Genomic DNA, 12420 nt, shown 5'->3' with positions numbered 1-12420 from the left:
TAGGCGTTTAATATGGGGTTTTGAGTCCATTTCGTTGAGCAAGGAGTAGCTCTTGTCTATTCCATATTTGGCTTAAGGAACTTTATCTGTGCTCATTTCAATCTCTGGTTTTATGCAGCACCCCAACTCACCTTTCCCCTTAAGCAAGCATAAGTTGGTTTTCTAAATTTGAGACCCTGTTCTGTTTTGGAATGCAGTTCCTGTGTAGCCAAGTTTACATTCCGTGTATTAGTGATATCTTATGATGTTTCTTTTTCTGTGTGACTTATTTCAGTTAGAATCATCATACCTGAATCCACTCATTGTGCTGCTAAGGGCCTGATGACACAGATTTCATTGCTGAGTGATATTGCTTTGTAAGTAAATACCACAACTTCTTTATCCATTTTTCACTTTCTGCGATGTTGAACTTGTACTGTAAACGAGGTTCTTGTAAACAGAGCCGTTCCAAACTTTGGGGTGGCTGTGTCTTTTTCATTTTAATTTCCCTAAGCTATAGGACCATAAGTGGAAGTGCCCTAGGTTCTGTTGCTTTGTTTTTTAGATGTTTCAGGAAACACCATACACTTCTCCCGAGTGGTTGTTGGCAAATTACATCCCGCCCATCAGCATAACAAGGCTCCCAGTTCTCCATGGCCTGTCCTGCCTTTCTGGATTTTACACTTTTTTCAGATGGCCCTTTTGACCGGGGGGAAGTGAGACTTCATTGTAGTGCAGATTTCCTTTGCAAGCTTGCTTGGTTGGCCAAAAAGGGCGTATGCGTTTTTTCCTGAATATATTCAGGAAAAAACGCATACGCCCTTTTTGGCCAAGTGCATCATTGTGGACGTTCTGCCTCTTTTCCTATGCTTTCAATGCAATTCCAGTCTACCTCCTGAAATCGGTTTCCTGCAATTCTGCCCCGCTTTCAAGTCCTCTTGGCAGCCTTACTTCAGTCTATTTTTGGACGATAGCTGTCATTTATAACTCTGCAGGTTTGTGAATTACAGTGCCCCTGAGCTCCTTTCTTCAACTCGCTTTCTTGTGACCTGGCCGCAACATCGCAAGATGGCTTCAGGCCCTAATCTGGTTCCGGCACGGCACGCTGAGCCTTTGGTTAATTCCTTTTCCTGGTGGGAAATGAGAGTTAAATTTGCCCGTCCAGACACCTCCAGGTAGTCTCTCATTGGTTCTCGCTATTCCTGTTCATCTTCCGCAGAAATTGCAAACTGGGCCAAACAGGAGGTTAAAGGGACTGACTCTCCAAGTGGGGAGAGTGTTAGTAAAGCGTCTGGAATGTTGCACCCGAGTACCAGGGGAGGAAAACTGAGACATATTTGAACACGTCTCCCGTTCACATGGTTGATCATACTCTGGGTTCCACATGCATGTTTTAGCTGAAGGAAGAATACCTTAAACCTGGACAGTTAAGACCCGTGTAATGGGTACCATGCAATATGACTTCAAAGGGTCTTCATTTGCTCACCGAACCTCTCCAATCCTATCACTGCTGCGTTTATGCCCCTGTACACATGCTTGATTCTCTTTCGGAGACATAGCAATCCATAGGTTTTAAGATACTTACTAGTCAGGTACATTCTTAGGCGTTTAATATGGGGTTTTGAGATCATTTCGTTGAGCAAGGAGTAGCTCTTGTCTATTCCATATTTGGCTTAAGGAACTTTATCTGTGCTCATTTCGATCTCTGGTTTTATGCAGCACCCCAACTCACCTTTCACCTTAAGCAAGCATAAGTTGGTTTTCTAAATTTGAGACCCTGTTCTGTTTTGGAATGCAGTTCCTGTGTAGCCAAGTTTACATTCCGTGTATTAGAGATATCTTATGATGTTTCTTTTTCTGTGTGACTTATTTCAGTTAGAATCATCGTACCTGAATCCACTCATTATGCTGCTACGGGCCTGATGACATAGATTTCATTGCTGAGTGATACTGCGTTGTACGTAAGTACCACAAGTTCTTTATCCATTTTTCACTTTCTGTGATATTGAACTTGTACGGTAAACGAGGTTCTTGTAAACGGAGGCGTCCCAAATTTTGGGGTGGCTGTGTCTTTTTGATTTTAATTTCCCTAAGCTATAGGACCATAAGCGCAAGTGCCCTCAGCTCTGTTGCTTTGTTTTTTAGATGTTTCAGGAAACACCATACACTTCTCCTGAGTGTCTGTTGGCAATTTACATCCCGCCCATCAGCATAACAAGGCTCCCAGTTCTCCATGGCCTGTCCTGCCTTTCTGGATTTTACACTTTTTTCAGATGGCCCTTTTGACCGGGGGGAAGTGCGACTTCATTGTAGTGCAGATTTCCTTTGCAAGTTTGCTTGGTTGGCCAAAAAGGGCGTATGCTTTTTTTCCTGAATATATTCAGGAAAAAACTCATACGCCCTTTTTGGCCAAGTGCATCATTGTGGACGTTCTGCCTCTTTTCCTATGCTTTCAATGCAATTCCAGTCTACCTCCTGAAATCGGTTTCCTGCAATTCTGCCCCGCTTTCAAGTCCTCTTGGCAGCCTTACTTCAGTCTATTTTTGGACGATAGCTGTCATTTATAACTCTGCAGGTTTGTGAATTACAGTGCCCCTGAGCTCCTTTCTTCAACTCGCTTTCTTATGGCCTGGCCGCAACACCGCAGGATGTCTTCAGGCCCTAATCTGTTTCTGGAACGGCACGCTGAGCCTTTGGTTAATTCCTCTTCCTGGTGGGAAATGAGAGTTAAATTTGCCCATCCAGACACCTCCAGCTATTCTTTCATTGGTTCTCGCTATTCCTGTTCATCTTCCACAGAAATTGCAAACTGGGCCAAACAGGAGGTTAAAGGGACTGACTCTCCAAGTCGGGAGAGTGTTAGTAAAGCGTCTGGAATGTTGCACCCGAGTACCAGGGTACAAAAACTGAGACATATTTGAACACGTCTCCCGATCACATGGTTGATCATACTCTAGGTTCCACATGCATGTTTTAGCTGAAGGAAGAATACCTTAAACCTGGGTTGTTGAAACCCGTGGAATGGGTACCATGCAATATGACTTCAAAGGGTCTTCATTGGCTCACGAACCTCTCCAATCCTATCACTGCTGCGTTTATGCCCCTGTACACATGCTTGATTCTCTTTCGGAGACATAGCAATCCATAGGTTTTAAGATACTTACTAGTCAGGTACATTCTTAGGCGTTTAATATGGGGTGTTGAGTCCATGTCGTTGAGCAAGGAGTAGCTCTTGTCTATTCCATATTTGGCTTAAGGAACTTTATCTGTGCTCATTTCAATCTCTGGTTTTATGCAGCACCCCAACTCACCTTTCCCCTTAAGCAAGCATAAGTTAGTTTTCTAAATTTGAGACCCTGTTCTGTTCTGTAATTCAGTTCCTGTGTAGCCAAGTTTACATTCCGTGTATTAGTGATATCTTATGATGTTTCTTTTTCTGTGTGACTTATTTCAGTTAGAATCATCATACCTGAATCCACTCATTGTGCTGCTAAGGGCCTGATGACACAGATTTCATTGCTGAGTGATATTGCTTTGTAAGTAAATACCACAACTTCTTTATGCATTTTTCACTTTCTGCGATGTTGAACTTGTACTGTAAACGAGGTTCTTGTAAACAGAGCCGTTCCAAACTTTGGGGTGGCTGTGTCTTTTTGATTTTAATTTCCCTAAGCTATAGGACCATAAGTGGAAGTGCCCTAGGTTCTGTTGCTTTGTTTTTTAGTTGTTTCAGGAAACACCATACACTTCTCCCAAGTGGTTGTTGGCAATTTACATCCCGCCCATCAGCATAACAAGGCTCCCAGTTCTCCATGGCCTGTCCTGCCTTTCTGGATTTTACACTTTTTTCAGATGGCCCTTTTGACCGGGGGGAAGTGAGACTTCATTGTAGTGCAGATTTCCTTTGCAAGCTTGCTTGGTTGGCCAAAAAGGGCGTATGCGTTTTTTCCTGAATATATTCAGGAAAAAACGCATACGCCCTTTTTGGCCAAGTGCATCATTGTGGACGTTCTGCCTCTTTTCCTATGCTTTCAATGCAATTCCACTCTACCTCCTGAAATCGGTTTCCTGCAATTCTGCCCCGCTTTCAAGTCCTCTTGGCAGCCTTACTTCAGTCTATTTTTGGACGATAGCTGTCATTTATAACTCTGCAGGTTTGTGAATTACAGTGCCCCTGAGCTCCTTTCTTCAACTCGCTTTCTTGTGACCTGGCCGCAACACCGCAGGATGTCTTCAGGCCCTAATCTGGTTCTGGCACGGCACGCTGAGCCTTTGGTTAATTCCTCTTCCTGGTGGGAAATGAGAGTTATATTTGCCCATCCAGACACCTCCAGCTAGTCTTTCATTGGTTCTCGCTATTCCTGTTCATCTTCCACAGAAATTGCAAACTGGGCCAAACAGGAAGTTAAAGGGACTGACTCTCCAAGTGGGGAGAGTGTTAGTAAAGCGTCTGGAATGTTGCACCCGAGTACCAGGGTACGAAAACTGAGACATATTTGAACACGTCTCCCGATCACATGGTTGATCATACTCTAGGTTCCACATGCATGTTTTAGATGAAGGAAGAATACCTTAAACCTGGGTAGTTGAAACCCGTGGAATGGGTACCATGCAATATGACTTCAAAGGGTCTTCATTTGCTCACGAACCTCTCCAATCCTATCACTGCTGCGTTTATGCCCCTGTACACATGCTTGATTCTCTTTCGGAGACATAGCAATCCATAGGTTTTAAGATACTTACTAGTCAGGTGCATTCTTAGGCGTTTAATATGGGGTTTTGTGTCCATTTCGTTGAGCAAGGAGTAGCTCTTGTGTATTCCATATTTGGCTTAAGGAACTTTATCTGTGCTCATTTCAATCTCTGGTTTTATGCAGCACCCCAACTCACCTTTCCCCTTAAGCAAGCATAAGTTGGTTTTCTAAATTTGAGACCCTGTTCTGTTTTGGAATGCAGTTCCTGTGTAGCCAAGTTTACATTCCGTGTATTAGTGATATCTTATGATGTTTCTTTTTCTGTGTGACTTATTTCAGTTAGAATCATCGTACCTGAATCCACTCATTATGCTGCTACGGGCCTGATGACATAGATTTCATTGCTGAGTGATACTGCATTGTACGTAAGTACCACAAGTTCTTTATCCATTTTTCACTTTCTGTGATATTGAACTTGTACGGTAAAGGAGGTTCTTGTAAACGGAGGCGTCCCAAACTTTGGGGTGGCTGTGTCTTTTTGATTTTAATTTCCCTAAGCTATAGGACCATAAGCGCAAGTGCCCTCGGCTCTGTTGCTTTGTTTTTTAGATGTTTCAGGAAACACCATACACTTCTCCTGAGTGTCTGTTGGCAATTTACATCCCGCCCATCAGCATAACAAGGCTCCCAGTTCTCCATGGCCTGTCCTGCCTTTCTGGATTTTACACTTTTTTCAGATGGCCCTTTTGACCGGGGGGAAGTGAGACTTCATTGTAGTGCAGATTTCCTTTGCAAGTTTGCTTGGTTGGCCAAAATGGGCGTATGCGTTTTTTCCTGAATATATTCAGGAAAAAACGCATACGCCCTTTTTGGCCAAGTGCATCATTGTGGACGTTCTGCCTCTTTTCCTATGCTTTCAATGCAATTCCAGTCTACCTCCTGAAATCGGTTTCCTGCAATTCTGCCCCGCTTTCAAGTCCTCTTGGCAGCCTTACTTCAGTCTATTTTTGGACGATAGCTGTCATTTATAACTCTGCAGGTTTGTGAATTACAGTGCCCCTGAGCTCCTTTCTTCAACTCGATTTCTTGTGGCCTGGCCGCAACACCGCAGGATGTCTTCAGGCCCTAATCTGGTTCTGGCACGGCACGCTGAGCCTTTGGTTAATTCCTCTTCCTGGTGGGAAATGAGAGTTAAATTTGCCCGTCCAGACACCTCCAGCTATTCTTTCATTGGTTCTCGCTATTCCTGTTCATCTTCCACAGAAATTGCAAACTGGGCCAAACAGGAGGTTAAAGGGACTGACTCTCCAAGTCGGGAGAGTGTTAGTAAAGCGTCTGGAATGTTGCACCCGAGTACCAGGGGAGGAAAACTGAGACATATTTGAACACGTCTCCCGTTCACATGGTTGATCATACTCTGGGTTCCACATGCATGTTTTAGCTGAAGGAAGAATACCTTAAACCTGGAGAGTTGAGACCCGTGTAATGGGTACCATGCAATATGACTTCAAAGGGTCTTCATTTGCTCACCGAACCTCTCCAATCCTATCACTGCTGCGTTTATGTCCCTGTACACACGCTTGATTCTCTTTTGGAGACATAGCAATCCATAGGTTTTAAGATACTTACTTGTCAGGTACATTCTTAGGCGTTTAATATGGGGTTTTGAGTCCATTTCATTGAGCAAGGAGTAGCTCTTGTCTATTTCATATTTGGCTTAAGGAACTTTATCTGTGCTCATTTCAATCTCTGGTTTTATGCAGCACCCCAACTCACCTTTCCCCTTAAGCAAGCATAAGTTGGTTTTGTAAATTTGAGACCCTGTTCTGTTTTGGAATGCAGTTCCTGTGTAGCCAAGTTTACATTCCGTGTATTAGTGATATCTTATGATGTTTCTTTTTCTGTGTGACTTATTTCAGTTAGAATCATCATACCTGAATCCACTCATTGTGCTGCTAAGGGCCTGATGACACAGATTTCATTGCTGAGTGATATTGCTTTGTAAGTAAATACCACAACTTCTTTATGCATTTTTCACTTTCTGCGATGTTGAACTTGTACTGTAAACGAGGTTCTTGTAAACAGAGCCGTTCCAAACTTTGGGGTGGCTGTGTCTTTTTCATTTTAATTTCCCTAAGCTATAGGACCATAAGTGGAAGTGCCCTAGGTTCTGTTGCTTTGTTTTTTAGTTGTTTCAGGAAACACCATACACTTCTCCCAAGTGGTTCTTGGCAATTTACATCCCGCCCATCAGCATAACAAGGCTCCCAGTTCTCCATGGCCTGTCCTGCCTTTCTGGATTTTACACTTTTATCAGATGGCCCTTTTGACCGGGGGGAAGTGAGACTTCATTGTAGTGCAGATTTCCTTTGCAAGCTTGCTTGGTTGGCCAAAAAGGGCGTATGCGTTTTTTCCTGAATATATTCAGGAAAAAACGCATACGCCCTTTTTGGCCAAGTGCATCATTGTGGACGTTCTGCCTCTTTTCCTATGCTTTCAATGCAATTCCACTCTACCTCCTGAAATCGGTTTCCTGCAATTCTGCCCCGCTTTCAAGTCCTCTTGGCAGCCTTACTTCAGTCTATTTTTGGACGATAGCTGTCATTTATAACTCTGCAGGTTTGTGAATTACAGTGCCCCTGAGCTCCTTTCTTCAACTCGCTTTCTTGTGACCTGGCCGCAACACCGCAGGATGTCTTCAGGCCCTAATCTGGTTCTGGCACGGCACGCTGAGCCTTTGGTTAATTCCTCTTCCTGGTGGGAAATGAGAGTTATATTTGCCCATCCAGACACCTCCAGCTAGTCTTTCATTGGTTCTCGCTATTCCTGTTCATCTTCCACAGAAATTGCAAACTGGGCCAAACAGGAAGTTAAAGGGACTGACTCTCCAAGTGGGGAGAGTGTTAGTAAAGCGTCTGGAATGTTGCACCCGAGTACCAGGGTACGAAAACTGAGACATATTTGAACACGTCTCCCGATCACATGGTTGATCATACTTGGGTTCCACATGCATGTTTTAGCTGAAGGAAGAATACCTAAAACCTGGGTAGTTGAAACCCGTGGAATGGGTACCATGCAATATGACTTCAAAGGGTCTTCATTTGCTCACCGAACCTCTCCAATCCTATCACTGCTGCGTTTATGCACCTGCACACATGCTTGATTCTCTTTCGGAGACATAGCAATCCATAGGTTTTAAGATACTTACTAGTCAGGTACATTCTTAGGCGTTTAATATGGGGTGTTGAGTCCATTTCGTTGAGCAAGGAGTAGCTCTTGTCTATTCCATATTTGGCTTAAGGAACTTTATCTGTGCTCATTTCAATCTCTGGTTTTATGCAGCACCCCAACTCACCTTTACCCTTAAGCAAGCATAAGTTGGTTTTCTAAGTTTGAGACCCTGTTCTGTTCTGTAATTCAGTTCCTGTGTAGCCAAGTTTACATTCCATGTATTACTGATATCTTATGATGTTTCTTTTTCTGTGTGACTTATTTCAGTTAGAATCATCATACCTGAATCCACTCATTGTGCTGCTAAGGGCCTGATGACACAGATTTCATTGCTGAGTGATATTGCTTTGTAAGTAAATACCACAACTTCTTTATCCATTTTTCACTTTCTACAATGTTGAACTTGTACTGTAAACGAGGTTCTTGTAAACAGAGGCGTCCCAAACTTTGGGGTGGCTGTGTCTTTTTGATTTTAATTTCCCTAAGCTATAGGACCATAAGTGGCAGTGTCCTAGGCTCTGTTGCATTGTTTTTTAGATGTTTCAGGAAACACCATACACTTCTCCCGAGTGTCTGTTGGCAATTTACATCCCGCCCTTCAGAATAACAAGGCTCCCAGTTCTCCATGGCCTGTCCTGCCTTTCTGGATTTTACACTTTTTTCAGATGGCCCTTTTGACCGGGGGGAAGTGAGACTTCATTGTAGTGCAGATTTCCTTTGCAAGCTTGCTTGGTTGGCCAAAAAGGGCGTATGCGTTTTTTCCTGAATATATTCAGGAAAAAACGCATACGCCCTTTTTGGCCAAGTGCATCATTGTGGACGTTCTGCCTCTTTTCCTATGCTTTCAATGCAATTCCAGTCTACCTCCTGAAATCGGTTTCCTGCAATTCTGCCCCGCTTTCAAGTCCTCTTGGCAGCCTTACTTCAGTCTATTTTTGGACGATAGCTGTCATTTATAACTCTGCAGGTTTGTGAATTACAGTGCCCCTGAGCTCCTTTCTTCAACTCGCTTTCTTGTGAGCTGGCCGCAACACCGCAGGATGGCTTCAGGCCCTAATCTGGTTCTGGCACGGCACGCTGAGCCTTTCGTTAATTCCTCTTCCTGGTGGGAAATGAGAGTTAAATTTGCCCGTCCAGACACCTCCAGCTAGTCTCTCATTGGTTCTCGCTATTCCTGTTCATCTTCCGCAGAAATTGCAAACTGGGCCAAACAGGAGGTTAAAGGGACTGACTCTCCAAGTCGGGAGAGTGTTAGTAAAGCGTCTGGAACGTTGCACCCGAGTACCAGGGTACGAAAACTGAGAAATATTTGAACACGTCTCCCGATCACATGGTTGATCATACTCTAGGTTCCACATGCATGTTTTAGCTGAAGGAAGAATACCTTAAACCTGGGTAGTTGAAACCCGTGGAATGGGTACCATGCAATATGACTTCAAAGGGTCTTCATTTGCTCACCAAACCTCTCCAATCCTATCACTGCTGCGTTTATGCCCCTGTACACATGCTTGATTCTCTTTCGGAGACATAGAAATCCATAGGTTTTAAGATACTTACTAGTCAGGTACATTCTTAGGCGTTTAATATGCGGTGTTGAGTCCATTTCGTTGAGCAAGGAGTAGCTCTTGTCTATTCCATATTTGGCTTAAGGAACTTTATCTGTGCTCATTTCAATCTCTGGTTTTATGCAGCACCCCAACTCACCTTTCCCCTTAAGCAAGCATAAGTTGGTTTTCTAAATTTGAGACCCTGTTCTGTTCTGTAATTCAGTTCCTGTGTAGCCAAGTTTACATTCCGTGTATTAGTGATATCTTATGATGTTTCTTTTTCTGTGTGACTTATTTCAGTTAGAAACATCGTACCTGAATCCACTCATTAATCTGCTACGGGCCTGATGACAAAGATTTCATTGCTGAGTGATACTGCATTGTACGTAAGTACCACAACTTCTTTATCCATTTTTCACTTTCTGCGATATTGAACTTTTACAGTAAACGAGGTTCTTGTAAACAGAGGAGTCCCAAACTTTTGGGTGGTTGTGTCTTTTTGATTTTAATTTCCCTAAGCTATAGGAGCATAAGTGGAAGTGCCCTAGGCTCTGTTGCTTTGTTTTTTAGATGTTTCAGGAAACACCATACACTTCTCAGGAGTGTCTGTTGACAATTTACATCCCGCCCATCAGCATAACAAAGCTCCCAGTTCTCCATGGCCTGTCCTGCCTTTCTGGATTTTACACATTTTTCAGATGGCCCTTTTGACCAGGGGGAAGTGAGACTTCTTTGTAGTGCAGATTTCCTTTGCAAGCTTGCTTGGTTGGCCAAAAAGGGCGTATGCATTTTTTCCTGAATATATTCAGGAAAAAACGCATACGCCCTTTTTGGCCAAGTGCATCATTGTGGACGTTCTGCCTCTTTTCCTATGCTTTCAATGCAATTCCAGTCTACCTCCTGAAATCGGTTTCCTGCAATTCTGCCCTGCTTTCAAGTCCTCTTGGCAGCCTTACTTCAGTCTATTTTTGGACGATAGCTGTCATTTATAACTCTGCAGGTTTGTGAATTACAGTGCCCCTGAGCTCCTTTCTTCAACTCGCTTTCTTTTGAGCTGGCCGCAACACCGCAGGATGGCTTCAGGCCCTAATCTGGTTCTGGCACGGCACGCTGAGCCTTTGGTTAATTCCTCTTCCTGGTGGGAAATGAGAGTTAAATTTGCCCGTCCAGACACCTCCAGCTAGTCTCTCATTGGTTCTCGCTATTCCTGTTCATCTTCCGCAGAAATTGCAAACTGGGCCAAACAGGAGGTTAAAGGGACTGACTCTCCAAGTCGGGAGAGTGTTAGTAAAGCGTCTGGAATGTTGCACCCGAGTACCAGGGTACGAAAACTGAGACATATTTGAACACGTCTCCCGATCACATGGTTGATCATACTCTAGTTTCCACATGCATGTTTTAGCTGAAGGAAGAATACCTTAAACCTGGGTAGTTGAAACCCGTGGAATGGGTAGCATGCAATATGACTTCAAACGGTCTTCATTTGCTCACCGAACCTCTCCAATCCTATCACTGCTGCGTTTATGCCCCTGTACACATGCTTGATTCTCTTTCGGAGACATAGAAATCCATAGGTTTTAAGATACTTACTAGTCAGGTACATTCTTAGGCGTTTAATATGCGGTGTTGAGTCCATTTCGTTGAGCAAGGAGTAGCTCTTGTCTATTCCATATTTGACTTAAGGAACTTTATCTGTGCTCATTTCAATCTCTGGTTTTATGCAGCACCCCAACTCACCTTTACCTTTAAGCAAGAATACGTTGGTTTTCTAAATTTGAGACCCTGTTCTGTTCTGTAATTCAGTTCCTGTGTAGCCAAGTTTCCATTCCGTGTATTAGTGATATCTTATGATGTTTCTTTTTCTGTGTGACTTATTTCAGTTAGAATCATCAGACCTGAATCCACTCATTGTGCTGCTAAGGGCCTGATGACATAGATTTCATTGCTGAGTGATATTGCTTTGTAAGTAAATACCACAACTTCTTTATCCATTTTTCAATTTCTGCGATGTTGAACTTGTACTGTAAACGAGGTTCTTGTAAACAGAGCCGTTCCAAACTTTGGGGTGGCTGTGTCTTTTAGATTTTAAATTCCCTAAGCTATAAGACCATAAGTGGAAGTGCCCTAGGCTCTGTTGCTTTGTTTTTTAGATGTTTCAGTTAACACCATACACTTCTCCCGAGTGGTTCTTGGCAATTTACATCCCGCCCTTCAGAATAACAAGGCTCCCAGTTCTCCATGGCCTGTCCTGCCTTTCTGGATTTTACACTTTTTTCAGATGGCCCTTTTTTACCGGGGGGAAGTGAGACTTCTTTGTAGTGCAGATTTCCTTTGCAAGCTTGCTTGGTTGGCCAAAAAGGGCGTATGCGTTTTTTCCTGAATATATTCAGGAAAAAACGCATACGCCCTTTTTGGCCAAGTGCATCATTGTGGACGTTCTGCCTCTTTTCCTATGCTTTCAATGCAATTCCAGTCTACCTCCTGAAATCGGTTTCCTGCAATTCTGCCCCGCTTTCAAGTCCTCTTGGCAGCCTTACTTCAGTCTATTTTTGGACGATAGCTGTCATTTATAACTCTGCAGGTTTGTGAATTACAGTGCCCCTGAGCTCCTTTCTTCAACTCGCTTTCTTTTGAGCTGGCCGCAACACCGCAGGATGGCTTCAGGCCCTAATCTGGTTCCGGCACGGCTCGCTGAGCCTTTGGTTAATTCCTCTTCCTGGTGGGAAATGAGAGTTAAATTTGCCCGTCCAGACACCTCCAGCTAGTCTCTCATTGGTTCTCACTATTCCTGTTCATCTTCCGCAGAAATTGCAAACTGGGCCAAACAGGAGGTTAAAGGGACTGACTCTCCAAGTGGGGAGAGTGTTAGTAAAGCGTCTGGAATGTTGCACCCGAGTACCAGGGTACGAAAACTGAGACATATTTGAACACATCTCCCGATCACATGGTTGATCATACTCTGGGTTCCA

The 12420-nt window shown here is 43.6% G+C and overlaps 1 long non-coding RNA gene across 1 annotated transcript in view; it reads left to right on the top strand.

Annotated features, from left to right (window-relative positions):
• The window catches only part of LOC307181325, a 112209-nt gene extending 100796 nt beyond the window's left edge, over positions 1–11413 (top strand). Inside the window, exons 2-3 of the long non-coding RNA XR_013826450.1 lie at positions 9752–9837; positions 11332–11413. This is a non-coding gene — a long non-coding RNA (uncharacterized lncRNA). The remainder of the gene's footprint in view (positions 1–9751; positions 9838–11331) is intronic.
• The last annotated feature ends 1007 nt before the right edge of the window (positions 11414–12420 follow it).

The sequence above is a fragment of the Stenella coeruleoalba genome (genome assembly GCF_951394435.1).
Source record: "Stenella coeruleoalba genome assembly, contig: scaffold_203, whole genome shotgun sequence".
Lineage (NCBI taxonomy): Eukaryota > Metazoa > Chordata > Mammalia > Artiodactyla > Delphinidae > Stenella > Stenella coeruleoalba.
Note: the sequence above shows the minus strand (reverse complement) of the source record. Positions and strands in the feature narration are given on the sequence as shown.